At 37.5% G+C, this 27,808-nt stretch overlaps 1 long non-coding RNA gene across 1 annotated transcript; it reads right to left on the bottom strand.

Moving 5' to 3' along the window:
- Positions 1-5,867: 5,867 nt before the first annotated feature.
- Positions 5,868-22,279, bottom strand: LOC109549298 (uncharacterized). Its single transcript, XR_002175546.3, has 3 exons — positions 21,389-22,279; positions 12,280-12,379; positions 5,868-6,475 (listed from the first exon to the last, which is right to left on the bottom strand). It is a non-coding gene; the product is annotated as an uncharacterized lncRNA (long non-coding RNA).
- Between the last annotated feature and the right edge of the window lie 5,529 nt (positions 22,280-27,808).

Raw genomic sequence — 27,808 nt, 5'->3', positions numbered from 1 at the left:
TTTCTAGTGGGATTAGTAAGACATTTGCAATAGTTATCACAAGTAATTGACTCATTTTTTCAGGTGGCAGGGAGAGGAGGCCAAAAGGAAGGTAAAATTAACTTGGTTTTAATGGGATAGCTTATAGATTCATTTGTAAAATGGTAGGTATCGATGAAAAAGTGTCTCTAAAACCTAAGTTAAAAGAAACTCATCCAGACTCATCTAGATTTGTTGTATTTAATGTGGAGCTTAAAAGAGAACAATTTATTTGTCCATTTGTTTACAAATTTCTCTCTCCCCCACCCCTTCTCCTTTGGTAACCATAAGTTTGTTTTCTATGTCTGTGGGTCTATTTCTGTTTTGTATTTATTTAAGTTCATTTGTATCTTTTTTTTTTTCAGATTCCACATGTAAGTGATATCATACGATATTTGTCTTTGTCTGGCTTACTTCACTTAGTATTAATCTCTAGGTCCATCCATGTTGCTGCAAATGGCATTATTTCATTCTTTTTTATGGTGAAGTAATATTCCATTGTATATATATACCACATCTTCTTTATCTATATAACTATCAATGGACATTTAGGTTGCTTCCTTATCTTGGCTATTGTAAATAGTGCTGCAGTGAAGGTTCTTATTTGGATGAAATTCTTGTCCACCTCACCATTCTAATACATAAAATTTTTTGAGATGAGCTGTAACAATGATTTTGCTTATCTTATTAGTAAATGCTTAGAAAATCTTAGCTACTATTGTCCTCAAGGAGTTTAAACCAGAGTGATTACCACAGCAAGTAGTATCCTGCTTCCTCTAAGTGGGAGATCTACCAGAAAAGGGGGAAGAGAGGAGGTGGGCGGGAGCTAAATGGCTGAGCACTCTCTAGGATCTTCCATACCACAGAATAACTCTCCAGTAAGCTCTCTTTAATTTTTTAAAATTGCCCTATAACCCAAGGAACTAAAAAATTTCATAACAAATCCCATACCGGTGCATTTATTTTCTGCACTGGTACAAGAGGGCTGATTTTCCAATGGTTATTAATATATTTGAAGAATAACAACTTGATAATGTATTAGTATTTTTGAGTAGGATAGTTTATAACCATTTTGTTCGTCACCTTTCTCAGCATAGTGTCTAAGAAAGAAGGTTATATTTCTGGTTCCTTGAAAATTGTGTGTGAATACTTTTATGAATAAAAATATCTATTTTTCTCTTCAGTTTTTAAATTTTTTCCAGATCACATATGTATATATATATATTCCCTCTGTATGCTTACATACAACTTTAGGCAGGTTCTGTTCAAACGACCTTTGTGAAAACTGGTTATTAATGAAAATAATGACTTCTTGATTTCACTATTATGGTTTGATCATATTTAAAGCATTTGGATTAGGCAGGGTTTCTCAGCTTCAACACTATTCATATTTTGCACCAGACGATTCTGTGTTGTGGGGACTGTCCTGTGCATTGCAGGATGTTTAGCAGCATCCCTGGCCTCTACCCTCTAGAGGCCAGTAGTACTCACCAGTCGTGAAAACCAAAAATATTTCCAGACATTGCCAAATGTCCCCTGGAGGCCAAAATCACCTTTTCCCTCCTTTCCTGGGGTGAGAACATTGGATAAGATACTGCTGAAACAGGTCTTCATGTGAATGGGAATAATTAAGCTCCAGCTGTCTATTTACAAACCCATGCTTAAAGCTCAGAATTGTAATACCAATTTGTCAGAAACTCCAGGGATTTTTAAAATTAACCTTAAGGATACTTGTTTGCCCTGTAAAAATTTCAGAACTTATTATCATCAGTTAAATTGCAGATTTTCAATATAATGCTGGTATTATTTGAGGGATGTACATATACCTCATTAAGAGACCAAAAAGAAACAACTGCTAGGCCCTATCTACCTTGCAGCCTCCTACATTTTCCTTACAAAGGCCAGGGCTGTTTGAATGATTATAGCTGGAAAAATGAGATTTGGGGACTTCTTGATTCCATCTTAAGGCTGTAAAGCTTAGTAATTTTTGACACTCTTCAGCACTTTTGCAAGCTTTAGGTGACCTTAACTGAGAAGTTCATGGATTTGTTGGTGGAACAGCTAGATGGTTGCTTACCAAGTCCTTTAAGCATCCCTTCCCAGACTTGTTTGCTGGCAGCAAGGCAAAGCCTGAGAAATTTGGAAGACCTGCAGTATCTTGCATGAGTCATTCTCTTTGTGGATAGTGGGCTTTGCATAAACTTCCCTCCATAACTTCCTGTCCCGTACTCCATCTTCATTCATGTATCTTTTCATCTTCTCCCCCCTTCACCCCTACTCTCCAATTATCCCCTCCCCAGGGCCCCCACAAAAAAGTTTAAGGGAACAGATAAAAAATGTCTGTTATTAAAATTATTCAATAATTAACTTTTGTGGACTGGTGCCAGAGAGTTGTATGGTATTTAATAAAAGCTTTTTCATTTTTTTTCTTACCTATCACTTGTTTCTGTTCACATTTTGGGTAAAATTAGCCTTTACCAGCAAATTCTGAGTGAACCAGCAAATTCTGAGTTTAGTATTAACGCACAGTAGCTAGTTTGTAATTGTTGCCAGCTTAATCTTCTGGCTGTTTCAAATAGTACCACCTCTGGCCATAACCTCTTTTCATACACAAGAATTTCCAGAATTAACTTTTGTTTGGGAATACTTAGCTATTAGAAATAGACGAGGAAGAAGGTACACTCCTGAAAAGTCTATATTCATGACTAGAACCGATAGGATCGTCATTCTATTCTCATTCAAAACAATGCATGACAATTAATTTTGGATTTTTTTTATCCTGTCTTCCATAAATAAAGGATGTTCCTGTTTAATCTTTTGAGCATCCCATTGATTTCTGGCATACTGTATGTATAAATAAGACATCTCCCCAGGACTTTGGTATTTTATCTTTCCAGAACATGAAGTAGGCACTAAGTGTTGGTGAGCACTAACTTTCAAATGAAACTCTTATTAAGTACAACTTCCTCTACATTCAAATGGGAACATATTTCTGCATAGTTAAATGTTTTTCAAATACCAACTGAAATGTGCACAATAAGATTACTAGTTATCAAAACAAAAGATCAAGAGGTTGTTTTCTTAATTTGGGGTTTTATTTTGGACAAAAAAATATTTTAGTTCAATTTGAAGCCTTTGTTTTCTCTAGTAATTCTTGTTTTTGCAAATGTTATTCTACTTTTCATTTAGAGTAAATGCCAACTTTTAAAAATGACAGTGAATTTACATTAGTCAAAAGTATGGGAAGTTTTTTGTCTGCTTGTTTTGTTTGTTAGTTTTTGTTTTTAATAAATTTTAGTCTTATTGCATATTTCCAAAAGAAGAATAAAGACAAAAACACAGAATGCCTTCTACCTGGTTCTTGTAAATTACTGCTTTGGTGTCTGTTAGGTGAACTTTAATTCTTGCGAGAGTCATCTGGGAGTCAAGAGCAAAGGGAGGGCTTCCCTGGTGGCGCAGTGGTTGAGAGTCCGCCTGCCGATGCAGGGGACACGGGTTCGTGCCCCAGTCCGGGAAGATCCCACATGACGTGGAGCGGCTGGGCGCGTGAGCAATGGCCGCTGAGCCTGCGCGTCCGGAGCCTGTGCTCCGCAACGGGAAAAAAAAAAAGCAAACAAGCAAAGGGAATCCAATTGCCTGGGGCAGATGGAAGCCTGGGCGACTGCCAAGGGGCTGGGCAGAAGAATTTTTAGATTATATTTTCCTATCAATAAATATCTGGGAAGAATTTTGTTTCCAGAGAGTTTACTAAAAGAATGTCTATTTTTGTTCCGTGGTTACATGAAACTGTAAGGCACATTTCTACACTACATAAAGACATGAAATAAATTAGTCAGTTCAGGTGTCTGTATCCATTCTTTCTGGGCCACTGGAGCCTAGTTAGACCCTCACTGCCTGCCAACTGCTTATTAACTTCCAGGTTCCTTGTTAGAATAGGGAGAGGATTGGATCCAAATATAGATTTTAAAGTTACTTTATTAAATTCATTACCAGTAGGACTATTGACATTCTTGTATGTCTGAATAAGGTAATTCTTCTCTAGTTAAATAATTACTAAATGAATAAATGTATTATTTCAAAAGCAACTTTAGTAGATGTTTGCATTTTCTTAAAAAAAAAAGATAGGAATTCTTTGAAGCATTCAGAACATTCTCATCATGCTAACCTCAAGAGAAACAACAAACTTCATTGAAATATACACAGTTTCCTGTAACATCTGTATTTATGTCACCATCTCACTTTGGGGATATGATAACAATTATTTACCAGATAGGTAGAGTGACTATTTTCCCCTTAATAATAGTAAGTGAATATAAAAATCTTGCTTCTCACTTATTATCAGTCTATATATATTCACATAATTACACATTTTACTAACAAATACGCTTTTTTTTCCTTTTTAAATAATATTATGGTCATTGGAAGCTCTTGGATAAACAAGTCACTGAAAATAAACTTAGATAGTAAAACACTGTGGTCCTGAAAAACTGCACACTACTTTATTTGGAAATAGTAGAATTTGCAGAATGTTGCTGTAAAGGGCATGCTACTCAAATTACTTGGTTCTGAAGACTCTTACTATGAAAGCAAAGTATTTTCTGAAGGAGTAGAGCACAAATAGCTAAATGTTTGAGCCAAAAAATAGAGTTATTATTTTACTGTCTTGGAAAAGCGTATCCAATTTCACCATGTATGTATTGCAAGTCTTTTTTATTAAAAAGATAGCATAATAGAAGAAGCAAGAGGTGACAAATAAAAACTGTTTAGGCTTAAGTTATTTTTAGCTATAGGATGCTGATAATCTATAAGAGTTGGACTGTCCTTTAGGAAAAGATTAAAATGCAGTTAAATTTCTTTTAGGTGTAGGGAGATGTTTTGGGCTATTAAAACCTACTTTAGAAGTCTACATTCCTGCCATGGATCTTATTTTCCCCTAAGTTTCTTCAGTATTTTCTTGTTGGTTTGTTTTTTCCTGCCAGAGAAAGAGCTTCCATGACAGAACTGTTTTCCTTTTTCTCCCCTTTCTTCCTCTCCTTCCTCTCTCTTTCTTGCTCTCTTCCTTTTCAAAGTGTTATTTTCCCCAGTCACAGTCTTACTAACAATATCTCAGGGTTGGGAAGAACTTTAGAGGTTCTAGACTAATGATCACCCATCAATGAATCTTCATAAGTGGCATACAGGCTCTGTTGGAATAGTTAGCAATGGGGAATTTATAAAGCAACCCAATATGGTTGTTATAACATTCTTCATCATATGTGCCAGGGTCATCTATCTACCTAAAATTCTCCCTCTCTCCCTCCCTTCCTCCCTTCCTTCCTTCCTATTCCTTCTTTCTATCTCTTTCTTTCTTTTTCTTTATCTCTCTATCATCTTCTGACTTCTACAGATAAAAAAAAGTGTGAAATGTCAGCTCTTGAAGTATTTGAAAGTAGTTTCTGAACACCAACCCCTGTCCCTACTGAATCTCTTTTCTAGCTAAACAGATTTATTTCCTTCAGTTGTTCTTCACGTGTCACTGTTACCAAATGCTTCTTATAATTTTCTTATTCTCTGGACCTGCTCCATATCTCAAAAACCACACTTAAAGTATAACACTTGGTCTGGGGTCTGAGCAGTGCAGGGTAGAGCAAGAATACTATATTACCTTCTTCATATTGGCCACTAGACTGTTTTGATGTTTTTGGCTACTCTCTCCTAGTGCTGATTCAAATTAATCCTATTGGATATTGAAATCTCTGAGTCTTTCATACTCATTTGTATTTTGGTTAGGTCACACTGCTAGTATGAAGTAATTAATGATTTGAATCTAAGAGGATGACTATATTATTCCTATTAAATAGTGTCATGCTTTGAGTTATTTTCTTATTTTTGACTGTTTTCAGTGTCTTAAATTACTGTTAAACCATGATTTTGCTTATACCTTTTTCCAGAGTCACTGATAAAATTTTGAAAAAAGCAGGGTTGAGAACCAAGTTATGAAGCATTCCAATTTAATGGCTATAAATAGAGATGATTTCTAAATTTATAGCTCTAGCTGTTGCTGTTTCCAAGCTTCAAATTCATATATCCTTCTGACAACTTTGACATTTCACACTTTATATTTCCAAAAAACTAGATGTTGATGTCCACCCCCATATCCAACCCTCTGGTCATTCTCATCACACAGTTGGTCAAACTCAAAAATTATGAGTCAGCTTTATTTTCTTCATTTTCTTCACTGCTTTCTTTCCCATCAAGTCTGTTAGTTCAATCTTCAAAACCAGTGCTTTCACTTTCTTCCATTTTCACTTCCCTTCCCTGGTCTAAGTTCACGTCTTAACTGAACCATCTCAACAGGCTCCATGTTTGATTCTGCATCCACTCTTCTCCCAGAAATTGCTTTCTCCACACAACAGCCAAAGGATCTTTTAATGTAGAACTACTACATGATCCAGCAGTTCCATTTCGGGTTATTTATCTGAAGAAAACAAAAACACTAAATCAAAAAGATATCAGCACCCCCATGTTCACTGCAGCATTATTTACAATAGCCATGACATGGAAACAATCTAAGTGCCCATCAACAGATGAATGGATTAAAAAACTGTGGCAAATATATTCAGTGGAATATTATTCAACCATAAAAAGAAGAAAATCCTGCCATTGGCAAAACATGGATGAACCCTGAGGACATTACGTTAATTAAAATAAGTTAGAGAAAGACAAATACTGTATGATCTCACTTATGTGTGCAATCTAAAAAGAAGAAATAGAACTTGTAGATACAGAGAAAAAATTGGTCGTTGCCAAAGAGGGTGGGGAGTGGATGAAATGGGTAAAGGGGGGCAAAAGGTACAAACTTTCAGTAATAAATAAATAAGTTCTGGAGATGTAATGTACAGCATGGTGACTATAGTCAATAATAATGTATATTTGAAAGTTGCTAAGAGAGTAGATCTTAAAAGCTCTCATCACAAGAAAAAAATGTGTAACTATGTGTGATGATGGATGTTAATTAGACTTACTGTGAAAAAATGCATAATTTAATGAATATTCTTGTTGAAGTATTTAATGAATATTCTTGTTACAAAGTATAATATATACACAGCTTAATATATATACAGCAATATATATATATATATATATATATATATATACCAAATCATAAATATGCAGCTCAATGAGTTGTCACAAGGAAAACATACCCTATAACCTCCACACAGATCAAGAAATAGAACACTACCAGACCTCAGAAGTCTCTCTTGCCATGTCTCTCACCAACTTCATTTCCTTCCCAAAGTAACTGAACTTTAACATGATGCATTAGACTTGCCTGTTTCAAATTTTACATAAAAAGAATCATACATAAAACTTTTTTTGAGTCTAGTTCATTTCATTAAACATGACTGTGAATAGTACATCTTTGTTATATAGAGGAGGAGTAGTTTTTTTCATTTTCATTTCATCTCATTTCATTGCTGTATAGTGTTTCATTATATGACTAAACCACAATTTATTTATCCATTCTAACGTTGATGGATATTTGGGTTGTTTGCTATTAAGGGCTGCTATGAATAATGCTGCTGTGAACATTTCTGAATATGTCTTTTGGTGCAGATATGGATACGTTTCTGCTGGGTTTATATCTAGGAGAAGATTCACTGAGTTAAAGGGTAATTTATGTTCAATTATAGTAGATACATCGAATTTTATAAAGTGATTATACTAATTTATACTCCCACCAGCAGTAAATGAGAGTTCTAGTTGCTCCACATCATCACCATGTGTACCTACAACTTTGAATTTAAATAGCAAAAGTGTTGTAAGAATTAGATAATTCAGCAAGAATGAAGAAAATATTAAGATTGGCAACATCAAGAGTAAAAAGTGACATATCCCTGTGGTTATTTTAAAATCAGGAGGTAGATGAGAAGCAAACCAAGTACTGGTTTGAGACTGATACTCTTTCTGAGGGGTGGGTCACTGGAAACCATACAGGGGCCAAAATAATCAACCTAGCTAAAATGTCCCTTTGGGGAGTGGGAAATGAATTCTTATTCACTGTACTTGCTTCCTGGGAAGGGATAATATCAAGTGTTAGGGGAGTACCTTGCTTTTACAAACAGTCTTTTAAAATATCTTATGAGTAAGTGAGTTATTTTTCTACAAATACGTTGACACATCCAGTATTGCAATTCTTCATTTACATTTCCATGACTTCTTTATTTCTCTTGTCTTTGTTGTCTCTTCAGTCTAGTTGCTCACCTGGTTTTTATCTTCCTCAAACATCTATATTCCCTTTTAGCTTAACTTCATACCACTTTAAAAAAATATCTAAATCTGTAGCACATTTACAAATCTATAATTTTGATGTCCAGTAATGACAGTTGAGAAGTACTGATCTAATTCCTTGATGATCCTGATTAACCTTCATGGTGTAAAGACAGTGTTAGCATCTCAGGTCCAAACCAAAACATTTTTGAGAGTGAAAGGGGGGCACTGTTGATAATTATATTAGAACAACCAGCAAAGACAGAGATTGTCATGAGCAAATTGGGACCTATTGCCATCCGAGCTTGATAACAATCTTCAGATAATCTTGCCTTCCCATTTCCTGGTCTATGGATGGTGGACACTGTAATTTGGTTGCTTTAAAGGAGATCTAGGAAAGGAGAATCTGCCCCTCACCCCAAAGTATCATGTAGTAGAAAAAACATGAATTTAGGGTTAAGTTTTAATTCCTGTTCTAAAATCATTATCCATGTAGCTTTGTTACTCAATCTCTTTTATCCTTGGATTCTTCAATGAAAAATGCAATGATGTAAGAATGAACCAAAATGCCAGAGAAAGTGTTTAAGTCTGTCATTACCAGGAAAGATACTCAATACATATTACTCTTCCAAGGGAGTCAATGCTTGCAAATAAGAAGGTAATCAAAGGGAGAGGAGGTGGCCTCATACTGAATACGGTCCAATTCTCTCATCCAACGTATAACTCTTAATATTGTATGTATCTTTTATATTTTTCTCCAAATACTTTTATATTTGTTTCTAAGAACTGTCCTGTGGTAAAGGCAGGGCAATTTTTATTATACCCATATTAGAGACAAAGAAGCAGAGGCTCAGAGATGTTCATAGTTTTGACAAAATTGCCATGGTTATTAAATGTTAGGTCCAGGATGTAAACTCAGGTCTCTTGCATCTTGGTCTAGGACTTTTTTTTTAACATGTCTGGCTCTTCCTGCCTTTTTCAGGTGCATGGATGGGTAATTAATTAACTATGGTCCCCAGGCTTGAGATAAGACACTGGTTTGAAAGAAACCATTTAATAAAATATTTAAGGTATATTTGCTTGTATGATATGCTTTGCTTTATTTTTTGACACGAGTGAGGTGTTGATTATAGTTCTGGAAGCAGCTAAAGGATAAAAATCACTAACTTTTTATTATTTGCATATGTGTCACACATTTTATGGTTATTCTAAAACAAGTTCTGCAGTTGCTTTTCCCGGAATACTAGAAACACCTCAGATATTTTTCCATCAACCGTCTATTCAGTGAGAGTATTATGCTCTGGGAATGCTGATATTACATCCAAAATACAATTAATAATTTCAATCTGTGATATAAAGCACATAAATTATTTCAAAGGCAAATGAAAAATAAATCAGGGCCCGACTATGTTTTAGCATTATTTTCCACCACATTCTTCAGCTGATAGTATGAGAAAGCTAGAGTTAATCCTAAAACCTTTGGAGCTTAATAGTCAGGACATTGCTATTCAACAACAAAAGAAAGAAGGGGAAACAGATGGACAATGTTCCAAATCAATGGGAGTGGCTCATGCTTCTTCAAGGGGAGTGGGCTGACCCTGAGCACAGGGTGGGATGGGGCCACCCACATGGCTGCAGGTTCAGCCCAAATAGTTCTAAAGTGCCTCAGAAAACACTGGACTAAAAGAGTAGAAATAAGTACATGTCTTTGTATGACTTGAGAGAATGGTCCAAAAAGAAGATAGAATCCATGTGGAAAAAATTTAGACTTCCTTTTTAAAGGAAGCTTCCTTTTTTAAAAAAAGTAACAGCTTTATTGAGCTATAATTCACATACCATACAATTTACAAATTTAAAGTGTACAATTCAATGGTTTTTGGTATATACACAGCATTTTGAAACCATCACCACAATAAATTTTAGAACACTTTCATCACCCCAAAAGATATTCTTTGCACATTAGCTATTATCCCCCAATCCCTCCATCTCCCCAGCCCTAGGCAACCATGATCTACTTTCTGTCTCTGTATATTTGCTTATTCTGGGCATTTCATATAAAATAATTTATACAGTATGTGGCCTTCTGCGACTGGCTTCTTTCATTTAGCATAATATTTCCAAGGTTATCCATGTTGCATTAAACATCAGTACTTCATTTCTTTTTATTGCTGAATAATATTCCTTTTTACTAATATTATCTATTAATTAATTGATGGACATTTGGATTGTTTTTCCTTTTTGGTTATAATGAATAATGCTGCTGTGAATATTTGGGTACAAGTTTTTGTAGAAACATGTTTTCATTTATCTTGCATCTATACCTAGGGGTGGAATTGCTGGGTCATATTGTAACCCTATATTTAGTATTTTGAGGAGCTGCCAAATTTTTCCAAAGTGGCTGCATCATTTTACATTCCCACCAGCAGTGTAAGAGTGTTCCAGTTTCTCTACATTCCTTTTTTTTTTTTTTTTTTTTTCCCCGGTACGCGGGCCTCTCACTGTTGTGGCCTCTCCCATTGTGGAACACAGGCTCCGGACGCGCAGGCTCAGCGGCCATGGCTCACGGGCCCAGCCGCTCCGCGGCCTGTGGGATCTTCCCGGACTGGGGCACGAACCCGTGTCCCCTGCATCGGCAGGCGGACTCTCAACCACTGCGCCACCAGGGAAGCCCAGTTTCTCTACATTCTTACCAACACTTGTTATTTATCTTTTTGAATATAGTCATCCTAGTGGATGGTAAGTAGTATCTCACTGCTTTAGTCCTCTTGAGATGCTGTACTAAAATACCATAGACTGGATGGCTTATAAGCAACAAACATTTGTTTCACATATTTCTGGAGGCTGAGAAGTCTAGGATCATGGTGCTGGCAGACAATGTTAATTGAGGGCTTCCTGGTTCATAGACAGCTGTCATTTTGCTTTGTCCTCACATGTTGGAAGGGGCTAGGGAGCTCTCTGGGGTCTTTCATAAAATCACTCCCATTTTTGAGTGTTCCACCCTCCTGACCTAAGCACCTCTCAGAGCCTCACTTAATACCATTACATTGGGCATTAGGATTTCAACATATGAGTTTTCAGGGGACATAAACATTTAGACCATAGCACTCATTGATTGGCATTTTTCTGATAGCTAATTATAGATTTCATTTTTGTCCAGAATGTTAGCCAATATATATGCCCTTCAGGGGCAATATTGGCTAAATATTACAAATCCCTGCATATTATCTCCACTGTAAAAGTTCTTTGCTCATTTCATGTAATTCCTATTCCATAGTTATGTCTTTCCCGTGGACTTGTCATGTGGCAATTAAGTTATAGTGTGTTTATTATATTGCATTAAATCATATTTATATATTGTATTGTTATAGGGTATTGTCTTATTAGTTACATCTTTTCTAGGGGCACTATATAATTTTCTCCAGGAAGACTGCAACTCTCAGAGGATAAGGTCCATGCTTCTCGTTTATTTTGAGACCACTTCATGATTTAATACAAAGTTGAGCATGTAGTTTGCACCCACTAAGAATTTGTTTATTGACTAGTTCAGCTGATCGCTCATTTTTGCTAGGCTAGTTTAAATGAAGTCTTAAAGCTAAAAAGATGTAAATGAACCAATATTCACAAAATGTAAACTTCATCAAGTATTGGGTAATTAGGATTTTACCAAATTAATTTTTTAAATTCATAGCTTAACAGAGCTTGATAATTAAGTACAGTAGCATCCCTAAGATAAGAGGATTGGGGGTGATTCCCTGTGGAGGTGAGGGTGTTGCACAGGGGCCCTGTGCTGCTGTTTCATAGAGTGATGTGGGGAGTTTTCTTCATCTCTATCAGTCAGACAAATAGAACCACATCCACAGATTATACTGGGAGGCATTTGGAAGCTTAACAAGGCGTATGTGAGTAAAAGTGGTTTTAAGGGTATCAGTTTTCATTTGTTCAACTTCCATATGTACTCTAACAAAATTGATTTGCTTGATAACTCATCTGTTGTTTTCCATTCCCACTTACCCTTTCAAAGTTGCTCCTTTTCCATGTCATACCAAAGAAATGCAGACCTCTCATCCATCTTGAGCTTATCACGCTGCTGTGCTCAGTGCTGTAAAAGCCTCTGGAGAAGAGAGTGGGGAAGGGACAAATTCAAAGTATTGGTGTTAGCAGTCTTCTTCAATCAAGAAGCCATAAGCACTACCCCTAATTCATCTTATTAAGATAAACATTTCCAATGCATTTTTCTTTTTATGTTTAGTAATTACTCACCAAAATTTGTGAAACATTTACACTGTCTTGATCAATTATTTACTACTAATACCTTTAATAGTAATTATTATTATTTATTATTATGATGTAATTGTTATAGCAATACCTCATTCCAGAAGGAAACTTATAATTCTTAGATGTTTAAAATCACAGGCAATAAAAATCAATTTCAATTTATAGACATATTTTTGTAGCAAAGAAGTATGCTAAGGTGGTCAAAAGTAGTTTCGAGCATAAAACAATTACTTTAAAATCATGTTCTATAGATGCTGAAGGGGAAGCCACATGAAATAATCTTCTCAAGAAGAAAAAGGACAAAGACAAATTTTTTATAATTAAAGAAAAACTTGTCATGTATTTGCTTATTTATTAATAAAATAGATGATGGTATCAAATTGATGATACCTATATGCCATTGGCTACATTTAAAACAGTAATGTTAGTATTTATAATATTCTGGAAATTACTTTCTTTGCAGCTATTTAAACTGTGGTGAAAAAAACTTTTTATGTGTCAACCTAGAAATTTACAAAGTTTTTCTAAACTTTTTCATGGGGTATTGAGCAAAAAAAGAATAAAGAGAAGAATATTGCTATGGTTCAAGGTAAGGTACTTTCCAACTGCACAGGCTTTGTTTTTATAACTTCCTTTCCCCATTATATTAATTTTGGTCCTGATTTTATCTGAAAAATCTGATGTTGGGGGAGGGTGAGGGAGGAAACAGAGCAGCAGCTGTCCAGTCTGAGCACATTCTGCTGCTGGAAGTCATCCCAGAAGATGCTCCTCAATGATTCCAGTGTGATGTGAACCAAGTCTGCTTTCAAGACCTTCTGAGAAGGCTCTTGATCTTTTCCGCTCAGACTGATTTTCACAATTTCTTAGGGTTTTTGTCAAAATATTAAAAGCATTTAAAAATATTTTCAAGTTAAAAGAAAACCCTCATTATGTCTAAATTATAGAAGGTAAAATTTCAGAAAAGTGGTTACATTTAAACATAAGAACGTTGCAAGTTGGTAAGTGTATTGCAATGTTTGATTTGGCGGCTGAGGAGCAAAGCTTTAACTGAGGGTAGGATTTTCATCTTTTCAAGCCAAATATGGTCAGTTTTAAACTCCTGACAGTGTTCATATATATATGTCTCTCTTAATAGTTTGACTTGGATTTATCACTCATACAACTCAGTCCTCCATGTGGCAAAATGGGGTTTTCCTGCCTTTGACCCTTTCTTGTGGTTCGGCACTTGCCCTGCTCCCTCTGGGGTCCAGGCTCACGAAAAAGTAAACTAATAGGAGGGGATCCTTGTTTATCCCCATATAAAGGGATTTGCAAGGCATAAGTGAAGAAAAGTATCTTAAATTGCTTTGCAAACTCTACAGTGCTTTCTAAGGGTTACCTTTATTACAAATAGCCCAGGGGTTCCTTGAAGACAGCAACCATACCTTAATGAACTTCAAATTTTTCACATCTAGCACAGTGCTAGATATACAATGTGTAGTTAATTTATGTTTCCTGAGTAAATTTCAGGTTTTTTCTCAGAACCTCAAGTTAATCTGTGCAGCTTTGAGGGCAACCAAATAGAATTAATGTTCATTGAGTGTCTACTAGATACCTTTTTTAGTATGAAGGTACCTCAAGTGAGAAAATTCCTAGTGTCATAACTACTTGGCAATAAGAAACTCTGAGAGTTCATACTAGGTTAATGTTGGGCCTGCTGGACTGGGAGAGGCTGAGAGAGATGGGCTGGCTATGGAGCTGGAGGTGTACCAGATTGAGTCCTCTAGGAACGGATGCCAAAATGGCATTATATACTAGATGTGCAAGAGATTTATTGGGGGGAACACGTGTAAGAGAAAGAGGAAAGGAAGAAGAGTTGCTTAGGAAGAGTCTCAGACTGCAGCAGAGTTATAAGAAAGCTTGGGCTGGCCTCAGCATCCCCATGCTCAGTCATTGGCTGGGGGCAACCAGTGGAAAGTGTGGTCTCAGCAGGAACAGGGGGGTGGATTCAGAAAGCAGCAGTTAGGGCCATCTATCAACTATGTTCCCCATAGCAAGAGATCTGAGTGGTGCATTTTTCAGGGCCACAACAGGCTTTTTGTGTGGATGGAATTAGAAGAAGTATTCCAAATTACATTGACAGGAGGCTGAGGCAAACCTGGTTTAATCTAGCCAGCTGATCCTGAGAAGTGGGTAAAGAAACAATTAGTAAGGAAGAATGGTAATCTGGAAGCACAGGTTAAGGAAGAGCCAGTCTTTTGGGGTTGAAATAAGTGAAGTAGGGAGTGAGTAGAAGAGACTCATGAGTGTTTTATGCTGAGTGAAGTTAATTGAACAATGAGATGCAGAATATACTTAATTATATAGAATTTGAAACTTCAGATTATTTTCAATGTGTCAGAATGATTGTGCATTTAAAAAATGGTTGATGGAATGTGCTGTATTAGAATCTGGAGAAAGGTCATCAAAGAGCATTAAAAAGGGGAAAGATCACAAATCTATCCCAATAGTATGAGAAAAGAATTAAGTGGAAGCTTGGTGAAGAAAGTCCTAAAAAGTTAAGGGATGTGTTTTGTTATTTCTGTCTTTTAATGTTCCTGCTAGCATTCACTTGTACTTAGTTACATTTCTTAGAAAATTAATACATATCTTTTATATTTTGTTGACTTAGAAACTTATCATCCCCTCCTTTTAAATTATTTGCATATGCAAGTTTGATCACATACCTTTGATTGTAACATTTATGTACTCCGGTTGTGACAAATGATTTTATAAGGCAAATTTATCTAATCATACGCGAGAACAGGGGATTCCCTGGTTGTGCTCTTGTCCTCCCAGTTCCTGGAGTAATTGTGTGATGACCTATCTTGTCGTAACCTGATCTTATCAATTAAATTATTTTGTTTTTTAGTGTCAATGTACTAAGCTTACTCACATTTAGGAGAAAATATATTATCATAAATTTCCATTTTCTTGATTTACTGAAATCAGTGGTGAATAAATGACAATAGTTTTTTGGGAGTTACTGTTTATCAAATTGTGGCTAACATTGATAGGAGAAGTTTTATTTAAAAGATTTTATGTGTTGTAAATTTTCTGTAAACAGTGTAAATGCTTTGCAAAATTGATATTAGGCAGTCTTCTTCATATTTTACATGGCATGGTAGATTCTGGTATTTATCTACTTTAATTATCGGTATTGTAGAATTTATTATGTGGTTCTACGAAAGTTATTTTCTCTTACATATTTTCTACATTTAAAAATCTTCTAACTCATGCATTATGTAACCCATTTTAATCAGTTGTATTAAAATGACACCTGGGCTTCTCTGGTGGCGCAGTGGTTGAGAGTCCGCCTGCCAATGCAGGGGACACGGGTTCGTGCCCCGGTCCGGGAAGATCCCACAGGACGTGGGGTAGCTGGGCCTGTGAGCCATGGCCGCTGAGCCTGCGCGTCCGGAGCCTGTGCTCCGCAACGGGAGAGGCCACAACAGTGAGAGGCTCGCGTACCGCAAAAACAAAAACAAAAACAAACAAAAAAATGATGCCGTATTGAGCATCTAAATTGCTTATTCTAAGTGTCTTAAAATGGTAATTGAGATTTCCACAATGTTAAAAGGGTACACATTATGAAATATAAAATATGTAGGCATCATTTTGATGGCCTCTGAAATCTCGATGAGTTTTAATGCCCTATTATAAAAGTGTCTTTTTCACTGTCTAGATTGGGATGCAGGTGGCTTTTTGTTTTTCCCCAAGCTCTGAGTCTGGTTGAAGAAGGAGTCATAGGAAATGGGGTGAGTAGAAAAATGGAAGGGATGACATGGTATATGTTCCCAGTCTGGCTCTTTGGACAAGAATTGAGACCTTGGAATTAGAAGGGAAGAACTAGAAGGTGGAAGAACTGTTTTCTTAAAAGATGTAAAATTCTGGATATATTGGAGCTATTTTGGTACTCATTCTTTCAGGCTCTTTGTGGATTCCAGTCCTGCTCTGATATCCCAAAGATTGATGGCTTTGAGAGCTTCAGGATTCAGCACATGGCGCAGATTTTGGGTTAGTGGGCATTATTTGTGGGTGCATTCAGTGAGGCTCAATGAAATGGGAGAAGAAAGGACATTGGATGCCACTAGGTGACTAGAGCTAATGAAAATAGCTATTGGTCAAATGGAAATATTGGTGGCCTCCATTTGGGAGTGGTAGAAATAATCAGAGATCACTTTAAATAGGTTAGCATTTTTAATGGAGCTATCACAATTTGTGTATGTATATGTGCATAGATACACCCTGGTGAAACAAAGTGGTGTCCAGTTTTCCCAGCACCACTTATTGAACGGCCGTCTTTTCTCATTGTATATTCTTGCCTCCTTTATCAAAAATAAGGTGACCCTATGTGTGTGGGTTTAACTCTGGGCTTTCTATCCTGTTCCATTGATCTATATTTCTGTTTCTGTGCCAGTACCATACTGTCTTGATTAAGGTAGCTTGGTAGTATAGTCTGAAGTCACTGAGGCTGAATCCTCCAGCTCTGTTTTTCTTTCTCAAGATTGCTTTGGCTATTCAGGGTCTTTTGTGTTTCCATACCAATTGTGCAATTTTTTGTTCTAGTTCTCTGAAAAATGCCAGGGTAGTTTTATAGGGATTGCATTGAATCTGTAGATTGCTTTGGGTAGTAGAGTCATCTTCACAATGATGATTCTTCAAATCCAAGAACATGGTATGTCTCTCCATCTGTTTATATCATCTTTAATTTTTTCCATCAGTGTCTTACAGTTTTCTACATACAGGTCTTTTGTCTCCTTAGGTAGGTTTATTCCTAGGTTTTTTATTCTTTTTGTTGCAATGGTAAATGGGAGTGTTTCCTTAGTTTCTCTTTCAGATTTTTCATCATTAGTGTATAGGAATGCAAGAGATTTCTGTGCATTAATTTTGTATCCTGCTACTTTACCAAATTCATTGATTTGCTCTAGTAGTTTTCTGGTAGCACCTTTAGGATTATCTATGTACAGTGTCATGTCATCTGCAAACAGTGACAGTTTTACTTTTTCTTTTCTGATTTGGATTCCTTTTATTTCTTGTTCTTTCCTGATTGCTGTGGCTAAAACTTCCAAAACTATGTTGAATAATAGTGGTGAGAATAGGCAACCTTGTCTTGTTCCTGATCTTACTGGAAATGCTTTCAGTTTTTCACTATTGAGAATGATGTTGGCTGTGGGTTTGTCATATATGGCCTTTATTATGGTGAGGTAAGTTCCCTCTATGCCTAATTTCTGGAGGGATTTTTATCATAAATGGGTGTTGAATTTTGTCAAAAGCTTTTTTCTACATCTATTGAGATGATCATGAGGTTTTTCTCCTTCAATTTGTTAATATGGTGTATCGCATTGATTGATTTGCATATATTGAAGAATCCTTGCATTCCTGGGATAAACCCCACTTGTTAATGGTGTATGATCCTTTTAATGTGCTGTTGGATTCTGTTTGCTAGTATTTTGTTGAGGGTATTTGCATCTATGTTCCTCAGTGATATTGGCCTGTAGTTTTATTTCTTTGTCTGGTTTGGTATTAGAGTGATGGTGGCCTCGTAGAATGAGTTTGGGAGTGTTCCTCTCTCTGCTATATTTTGGAAGAGTTTCAGAAGGATAGGTGTTAGCTCTTCTCTAAATGCTTGATAGAATTCGCCTGTGAAGCCATCTGGTCCTGGGCTTTTGTTTGTTGGAAGATTTTTAATTCCAGTTTAAACTTCAGTGCTTGTGATTGGTCTGTTTATATTTTCTATTTGTTCCTGGTTCAGTCTCGGAAGGTTGTGCATTTCTAAGAATTTGTCCATTTCTTCCAGGTTGTCCATTTTACTGGCATATAGTTGCTTGTAGTAATCTCTCGTGATCCTTTGTATTTCTGCAGTGTCAGTTGTTACTTCTCCTTTTTCATTGTTAATTCTATTGATCTGGGTTTTTCCCCTTTTTTTCTTGATGAGTCTGGCTAATGGCTTATCAATTTTGTTTATGTTCTCAAAGAACCAGCTTTTAGTTTTATTGATCTTTACTATTGTTTCCTTTATTTCTTTTTCATTTATTTCTGATCTGATCTTTGTGGTTTCTATCCTTCTGCTGACTTTGTTGTTTTTTTGCTCTTCTCTCTCTAATTGCTTTAGGTGTAAGGTTAGGTTGTTATATGAGATGTTTCTTGTTACTTAAGGTAGGATTGTATTGCTATAACCTTCCCTCTTAGAACTGCTTTTGCTGCATCCCATAGGTTTTGGGTCATTGTGTTTTCATTGTCATTTGTTTCTAGGTATTTTTTAATTTTCTCATTGATTTTTTCAGTGATGTCTTGGTTATATACTAGTGTATTGTTTAGTCTCCATGTGTTTGTATTTTTTACAAGTTTTTTCCTGTAATTGATATCTAGTCTCATAGCATTGTGGTTGGAAAAGATACCTGATACGATTTCAATTTTCTTAAATTTACCAAGGCCTGATTTGTGACCCAAGATATGATCTATCCTGTAGAATGTTCCATGAGCACTTGAGAAGAAAGTGTATTCTGTTGTTTTTGGACAGAGTGTCCTATAAATATCAGTTAAGTACATCTTGTTTAATGTATCATTTAAAGCTTGTGTTTCCTTATTTGTTTTCAGTTTGGATGATCTGTCCATTGGTGAAAGTGGGGTGTTAAAGTCCCCTACTATGATTGTGTTACTGTCTATTTCCCCTTTTATGGCTGTTAGCATTTGCCTTATGTATTGAGGTGCTCCTATGTTGGGTGCATAAATATTTACCATTGTTATATCTTCTTCTTTGATCTGTCCCTTGATTATTATGTAGTGTCCTTCTTTGTCTCTTGTAATAGTCTTTATTTTAAAGTCTGTTTTGTCTGATATGAATTTTCTTCTGCTTTCTTTTGATTTCCATTTGCATGGAATATCTTTTTCCATCCCCTCGCTTTCAGTCTGTGTGTGTCCCTAGGTCTGAAGTGGGTCTCTTGTAGATAGCATATATAAGGGTCTTTTTTTGGTATCCATTCAGCCAGACTCTGTCTTTTGGTTGGAGCATTTAATCTATTTACATTAAGGTAGTTATCAATATGTATGTTCCTATTACCATTTTCTTAGTTGTTTGGGGTTTGTTATTGTAGGTCTTTTCCTTGTCTTGTGTTTCCTGCCTAGAGAAGTTCCTTTAGCATTTGTTGTAAAGTTGGTTTGGTGGTGCTGAATTCTCTTAACTTTTGCTTGTCTGTAAAGGTTTTAATTTCTCTGTCGAATCTGAATGAGATCCTTGCTGGGTAGAGTAATCTTGATTGTAGGTTTTTCCCTTTCATCATTTTAAATATGTCCGTCAGTTCCTTCTGGCTTGTGGAGTTTCTGCTAAAAGATCAGCTGTTAACCTTATGGGGATTCCCTTGTATGTTATTTGTTGTTTTTCTCTTACTGCTTTTAATATTTTTTCTTTGTATTTAATTTTTGATAGTTTGGTTGATATGTGTCGTGGCATGTTTCTCCTTGGATTTATCCTGTATGGGACTCTCTGTGTTTCCTGGACTTGATTAACTATTTCCTTTCCCATACTAGGGAAGTTTTCAACTATAATCTCTTCAAATATTTTCTCAGTCCCTTCTTCTCTTCTGCTTCTGGGACCCCTATAATTTGAATGTTGGTGCGTTTAATGTTGTCCCAGGAGACTGTCCTCAATTCTTTTCATTCTTTTCTCTTATTCTGCTCTGCAGTAGTTTTTTCCACTATTTTATCTTCCAGGTCACTTATCTGTTCTTTTTCCTCAGTTATTCTGCTATTAATTCCTTCTAGAGAATTTGTAATTTCATTTATTGTGTTGTTCATCATTGTTTCTTTGCTCTTTAGTTTTCTAGGTCCTTGTTAAACGTTTCTCTGCATTCTATTTCTGAGATTTTGGATCATCTTTACTATCATTACTCTGAATTCTTTTTCAGGTAGACTACCTAGTTCTCTTCATTTGTTTGTTTTGGTGGGCTTTTATCTTGCTCCTTCATCTGCTCTTTGTTTCTCTGTGTTCTCATTTTGCTTAACTTACTGTGTTTGGGGTCTCCTTTTCTCAGGATGCATGTTCATTGTTCCCATTGTTTTTGGTGTCTGCCCGCAGTGGCTAAGGTTGGTTCAGTGGGTTGTGTAGGCTTCCTGGTGGAGGGGGCTGGGGCCTGTGTTCTGGTGTATGAGGCTGGATCTTGTCTTTCTGGTGGGCAGGACCACGTCTAGTTGTGTGTTTTGGGGTGTCTGTGACATTATTATGATTTTAGGCATCCTCTCTGCTAATGGTTGGGGTTGTGTTCCTGTCTTGCTAGTTGTTTGTCATAGGGTGTCCAGCACTGTAGCTTGCTGGTCGTTGACTGGAGCTGGGTCTTAGCTTTGAGGTGGAAATCTCTGGGAGAGCTTTTGCTGTTTGATATTAAGTGGAGCTGGAAGGTCTGTGGTGGACCAATGTGCTGAACTCAGCTCTCCCACCTCAGAGGCACAGGCCTGACACCCGGCTGGAGCACTAAGACTGTGTCAGCCACACAGCTCAGAAGAAAAGGCAGAAGAAAACAAAGAAAAAAGAAAAATAAATAAATAAAGTTATTAAAATAAAAACTAATTATTAAAAATAAAAAATTAAAAAGTAATTAGAAAAGAAAAGAAGAGAGAAAGAATAGAGTAACCAAACCAAAAATGAAATCCACCAATGATAACAAGTGCTAAAAACTATACTAAAAAAACAAACCAACCAACAAACAAAAAGACAGACAGACAGAATCCTAGGAGAAATGGTAAAAGCAAAGCTATACAGACAAAATCACACAAAGAAGCATACACATACACACTCACAAAAACAGAAAAAGGAAAAATATATATTTACCATTGCTCCCAAATTCCACTGCCTCAATTTTGGGATGATTTGTTGTCTATTCACGTATTCCACAGATGCAGGGTACATCAAGTTTATTGTGGAGAAGTTCTTTGTGGACATTTAATCTGCTGCTCCTGAGGCTGCTGGGAGAAATTTCCCTTTCTCTTCTTTGTTCGCACAGCTGTTGGGATTCAGCTTTGGATTTGGCCTCGTCTCTGCGTGTAGGTCGCCTGAGGGTGTCTGTTCCTGCCCAGACAGATCGGGGTTAAAGGAGCAGCTGATTAGGGCGCTCTGGCTCACTCAGGCTGGGGGGAGGGAGGGGTACGGAATGCGGTGAGCCTGGGCGGCAGAGGCCAGCATGACATTGCAACAGCCTGATGCGTGCCGTGTGTTCTTCCGGGGAAGTTGTCCCTGCATCACGGGATCCTGGCAGTGGGGGGCTGCACAGGCTCCCTGGAGGGGAGGTGTGGATAGTGACCCGTGCTTGCACACAGGCTTCTTGGTGGCTGCAGCAGCAGCCTTAGTACTTCATGCCCGTCTCTGGTGTCCACACTGATAGCCCATGCCCATCTGTGGAACTTGTTTAGGCTGTGTTCTGAATCCCCTCTCGTCACGCACTCTGAATCAATGATCTCTTGCTTCTTAGGTAAGTCCAAACTTTTTCCTGGACTCCCTCCCGGCTAGCTGTGGCGCACTAGGCCCCTTCAGGCTGTGTTCACGCAGCCAACCCCAGTCCTCTCCCTGGGATCTGACCTCCGAAACCCGAGTCTCAGCTCCCAGCCCCAACCCGCCCCGGCGGGTGAGCAGACAAGCCTCTCAGGCTGGTGAGTGCTGGTCGGCACCAATCCTCTATGCGGGAATCTCTCCACTTTGCCCTCTGCACCCCTGTTGCTGCGCTCTTCTCCGTGGCTCTGAAGCTTCCCCCCCACCCACCCTTCATCTCCGCCAGTGAAGGGGCTTCCTAGTGTGTGGAAACCTTTCCTCCTTCACAGCTCCCTCCTAGTGGTGCAGGTCCCGTCGCTATTCTTTTGTCTCTGTATTTCCTTTTTTCTTTTGCCCTACCCAGGTATGTGGGGAGTTTCTTGCCTTTTGGGAAGTCTGAGGTCTTCTGCCAGCGTTCAGTAGATGTTCTGTAGGAGCTGTTCCACATGTAGATGTATTTCTGATGTATGTGTGGGGAGGAAGGTTATCTCTACATCTTACTCTTCCACCATCTTTAAGATCTCCTCTGGATCTCCAAGCTTAATGTTTAGTCAGAGGTGACTATCTACAACCAGTTATAACATGACAGTAAATGGTTTTTTGAAATATTCAAGTAGTAATTACAACACATTGCTTCAGGTAGCAATTTATAAAAGAAGTTGTCATATAAACTCCACCTAGTCTGAGTCTGTACCCATATAGTCCCACCCGGGAATAAATCCTATATGAGGGGTATGCTAAAATCGAAGTGTCAAAGAGCAGCTCTAACCTCCCACAGTAAATAATTCAGAAACTGAACAAATTAATGAAGCAACTGTTTCTAATGTTCGGAGAATAAACAGCATAGAATTGTGATCCTTGTAAGAAAGGAAGCAACTGTGACCCATACAATCTTCTTGGTTCTCTGCCTGGAGTCAAAACCAAGGGAGGGAACACAGGGGTGGAAACTCAAACAGATCCTGGAAGGCTTGCTAACTTGAGAAGATGAAGATCAGAGTCTGGGGAGGCTGAGACAGCTGGAAGTTACAGGGCAGAGTTTTGGAAAGGGGGCATTTATAAGAAAAGAAGTCCATAAATCTGCATGGGGTCACCTCTAGTTTTCATTGAGTACTAGGCTACCCACATAGAGAATAAAGCTCCACAAAGATGGAGAAGGAATGACTATGGGTCTGTAAGAGGAAATATTCAGAGCTCACAAAGGGCAAGAAGACATTTGAGCTCTGGCCATCCAGAATGGAGAGTTCTTAATGATCATCTGGGAAATTTAATGCAGACCCCAGGATTCCTGCCTTAGAAGTAAGAATGAACCAACATTGGAGTGGATGCTGTTGTTGACCCACCCTAGCAAAATGTATAAATAGACCTCAGAGGTGATGGAACACGAAAATATGCTCAAAAGCATTAGTCATTAGGGAAATGTAAATTAAAACCACTATGAGGGCTTCCCTGGTGGCGCAGTTGTTAGGAATCCGCCTGCCAATGCCGGGGACACTTGTTCGAGCCCTGGTTATTTAACTCTGTACAGGAAGAATGCAATGCAAACACTTAACAACATAACACTCACAATATCCAGCATCCAAGAAAAAAATTAATAAACAAGCCAAGAAGAAGGAAAAGGGGACCTTTAGCCAGGAAACAAATTAGTCAATAGGAAAAGCATGAAATGAAGGTGTTATTAGAATTAGCAAAGATGTTAAAAACATGAACACAGTAAGTAGAGAAATGTAAACTATTAAAAAAGAGGCAAATGGAATTTATAGAAATAAAAATGTGATACATAAAAATAAAGAAATGATGGCTCCAAATTTGATGAAAATTATGAACCCACTGGTTCTAAAAGCACAATGGACCGAAAGCAGGATGAACACACTCATGCTAACATAGTTACATCAAGGTACACCATAATCAAGTTTCTGGAAACACTTGAAAAGAATATTTTAAAGGCAACTAAAGAAAAAAGACATTAGATAAGAGAAATAAAGATAGAAATTACAGTAGATTTGTCATTTGTAATTATATAAGCCAGAGCAGTGGAATGACATTTTTATTTATTTATTTATTTTTATTTTTTGAATATTGATTTAATTTATTTATTTGGTTGTGCCGGGTCTTAGTTGTGGCTTGCCAGCTCCCTGGTTGCAGCACATGGGCTCCAGCTGTGGCATGCGAACTCTTACTTGTGACATGCGTGTAGGATCTAGTTCCCTGATCAGGGATCAAACTCGGGCCCCCTGCATTGGGAGTGCAGAGTCTTAACCACTGCGCCACCAGGGAAGTCCTGGAATGACATTTTTAAAGTGCTAAAAAAAAAAAAAAAGCCTTCAATCTAAAAGTCTATAAACAGAGGCATTGCTCCTCAAATAAGGGCAAATAAGGACAATTTTCTGAAAAAAATTGTTTTCAGCAGAGGTGAACCACAATAAAAGTTAAAGGAAGTTTATCGTGTGAAGAAAAAATGATACCAATGGAAATATGGATCAATAAAAAGGAATGGAGAGCACTGGTAATGCTAAATATATGCTTAAATATAAAGACCTTTCCCCTTAATTTTTAGTGATTTTTAAAAGTATTTAATTGCTTAAAGTAAAAATAATACAATGTATTTTGGAGTGTATAACATACATAGAAGTAAAATATATAGTAACAATAGCACAAAGGAGAGGAGGGAGAAGCAAAAGAAGATATGCATATGACCAAGACATACACGAAAATATGCTCAAAAGCATTAGTCATTAGGGACATGTAAATTAAAACCACTATGAGGGCTTCCCTGGTGGTGTAGTCGTTAGGAATCCGCCTGCCAGTGCAGGGGACACTTGTTCAAGCCCTGGTCTGGGAAGATCCCACATGCTGTAGAGCAACTAAGCCCATGCACCACAACTACTGAGTCTGAGCTCTAGAGCCTGCAAGCCACAACTACTGAAGCCTGTGCACCTAGAGCCTAAGCTCCACAACAAGAGAAGCCACTGCAGTGAGAAGCCTGCACACTGCAGTGAGGAGTAGCCCCCACTCGCCGCAACTAGAGAAAGCTGCACGCAGCAACAAAGACCCAATGCAGCCAAAAATAAATAATAAATAAATAGATAAATTTATTTAAAAAAAAAACCCACTATGAAATACCACTACACACCTGCTAGATTGTCTACATTTACAAAGACTGCCCATACCAAGTGCTGGCCCAGATGTAGAACCATTGAAACTATCATATATTGATTTGGGCAATATAAATTAAACAGGCACTTAAATTAATCACTTAAATCAATAACAATCACTATAAATTAAACAAAAATAAAATAATCACTTTGGAAAATAGATTGACAGTTTCTTAAAAGTTAAGTGTACACTTACAGTGTGATTTAGAAATTCCACTCCTCGGTTTTTACCCAAGAGAAATGAAGTTCACATAGACTTGCACATGAATATTCATAGCAACTTTATTCATAATAGCCAGAAAATGAAAATAACCCAGATGTCCATCCATAAGTGATTGATAAACAAATGATGGTATATTTATAACACAGAATGCTACTCATCAATAAAAGGGAACAGAGTAATGGTGCAAGCAACAACACAGATGAATCTCAAAAATACTACACTGAGTGAAAGGAACCAGATTCCAAAGAGTACATACTATATGTTTCCATTTATATGAAATTACAGAAAAAATAGAACACTAATTTAGAGTGACAGAATACAGGTCAATGGTTACCTGGAAACAAGGTTTGAGGGTAGGGGGTTCATTGATTTAGAAGTTACACAGGAACTTTCAGAGATGACAGACATATATCATATTTTGACTGTAGTGGTTGTGTAGTATATACATTTATTAAAAATAATTAAAATGTATACTTAAAATGGGTACCTCATATATATGTAAATCTTACTCAATAAAGTTGATTAAAAATATGTCATCAGCTCTCTCCCCTCACTCCTCACTCTCGTGCTGCGAAGAAAGACCATCTGCAACCCAAAGGGAGAGCCTCACCAGACACTGACACTGCTGGCACCCTGACCTCGGACTTCTAGTCTCCAGAACAGTACATCATGGAATGCAACTCATCTCAAGCTAGAAAAGCACAGTCCTTTCAGGATTTCAGCACCCAAATGAGAGTTGTGAGGACAGAAATTGGAGGTGGACCAAGGCCACATACTGGAGTGAGCATAAGCAGAGCACAGAGCATCATACTTGGCAGGGTGTTCCAAGAGTGATTGTTGGGAGAAAACCAAAAACAACCCAAAAGCACTGGTTGCACATGACTTACATAGGTGTGGAGCCATGTGGCTGACAGGATCTCGGTGCTCTGGCCGGGTGTCAGGCCTCAGCATCTGAGGTGGGAGAACCGAGTTCAGGACATTGGACCACCAGGGACCTCCCGGCTACATGTAATATCAAGCAGTGAATGCTCTTCCCAGAGATCTCCATCTCAACGCTAAGAAACAACTCCACTCAACGACCAGTAAGCTACAGTGCTGGATACCCTATGCCAAACAACTAGTAAGACAGGAACACACCACCACCCATTAACAGAGAGGCTGTCTAAAATCATCGTAAAGTCACAAACACCCCAAAAATGCACCACTGGATGCAGACCTGCCCACCAGAAAGACAAGATCCAGCCTCATCCGCCAGAACACAGGCACCAGCCCTCTCCACCAGGAAGCCTACACAAGCCACTGAACCAACCGTATCAAGTATCTTTTCCAACCACAATGCTATGAGACTAGGTATCAATTACAGGAAAAAATCTGTAAAATATCCAAACACATGGAGGCTAAACAATACACTACTAAATAACCAAGAGGTCACTGAAGAAATCAAAGAGGAAATAAAAAAAATACCTAGAAACAAATGACAATGAAAACATGACAACCCAAACCCTATGGGATGCAGCAAGAGCAGTTCTAAGAGGGAGGGTTATAGCAACACAATCCTACCTCAAGAAACAAGAAATATCTCAAATAAACAACCTAACCTTACACCTAAAGCAATTAGAGAAAGAAGAACAAAAACCCCCCAAAGTTAGGATTTCTTTCTTTAGGAAAGAAATCAAAAAGATCAGATCAGAAATAAATGAAAAACAAATGAAGGAAACAATAGTAAAGATCAATAAAACTAAAAGCTGGTTCTTTGAGAACATAAACAAAATTGATAAACCATTAGCCAGACTCATCAAGAAAAAAAGAGAGAAGACTCAGATCAATAGAATTAGAAATGAAAAAAGAGAAGTAACAACTGACACTGCAGAAATGCAAAGGATCATGAGAGATTACTCCAAGCAACTATATGCCACTAAAATGGACAACCTGGAAGAAATGGACAAATTCTTAGAAAAGCACAACCTTCCGAGACTGAACCAGGAAGAAATAGAAAATATAAACAGACCAACCACAAGCTCTGAAATTGAAACCATGATTAAAAATCTTCCAGCAAACAAAAGCTCAAGAGCAGACGGCTTCATAGGCAATTCTGTCAAACATTTAGAGAAGAATTAACGCCTATCCTTCTGAAACTCTTCCAAAATATAACAGAGGGTGAAATTCTCTGAAACTCATTCTACGAGACCACCATCACCATGACACAAAAACCAAAGATGTAACAAAAAAGAAAACTACAGGCCAATATCACTGAGGAACACAGATGCAAATACCCTCAACCAAATACTAGCAAACAGAATCCAACAGCACATTAAAAGGATCATACACCATGATCAAGTGTGGTTTATCCCA

This window comes from Tursiops truncatus, chromosome 9, assembly GCF_011762595.2.
Source record: "Tursiops truncatus isolate mTurTru1 chromosome 9, mTurTru1.mat.Y, whole genome shotgun sequence".
NCBI lineage: Eukaryota > Metazoa > Chordata > Mammalia > Artiodactyla > Delphinidae > Tursiops > Tursiops truncatus.
Note: the sequence above shows the minus strand (reverse complement) of the source record. Positions and strands in the feature narration are given on the sequence as shown.